This window comes from Myotis davidii, unplaced genomic scaffold, assembly GCF_000327345.1.
Source record: "Myotis davidii unplaced genomic scaffold, ASM32734v1 scaffold147, whole genome shotgun sequence".
NCBI lineage: Eukaryota > Metazoa > Chordata > Mammalia > Chiroptera > Vespertilionidae > Myotis > Myotis davidii.
This window is the reverse complement of record NW_006383010.1, coordinates 3,577,327-3,577,776: the sequence shown is the minus strand read 5'-3', so window position 1 is coordinate 3,577,776 and position 450 is coordinate 3,577,327.

The window sequence follows — 450 nt, the reverse complement described above, 5'->3', positions numbered from 1 at the left end:
CTTCTCAACAGAAACTATGCAGGCCAGAAGGGAGTGCAAGAAATATTCAAAGTGATGAATAACAAGAATCTACAACCAAGATTACTCTACCCAGCAAAGCTATCATTCTGAATTGAAGATCAGATAAAGACCTTCACAGACAAGAAGAAGCTAAAGGAGTTCATCACAACCAAACCAGTATTATATGAAACTAGGGGTCCTGTGCATGAATTCATGCACCTTAAAAGGAACTGTGGCCTGCAAGGCTGTGGTGGGCACAGGGGCGGGTCTCAGCCCATCCTCTACGTCCCCACCCAAACCCTCCCACGGCACCCCCAGTCCGCTGTCTTCCAGCAGCCCCACTCCCGCTGCCGCTGCTCCCATAGGCTGACAGTGCAGGCCCACACCCGCTGACAGAGCAGAGCGATTGGGGCCGGTGCCTTCAGCGGGTGTGAGCAGGGCTAGCGCCAC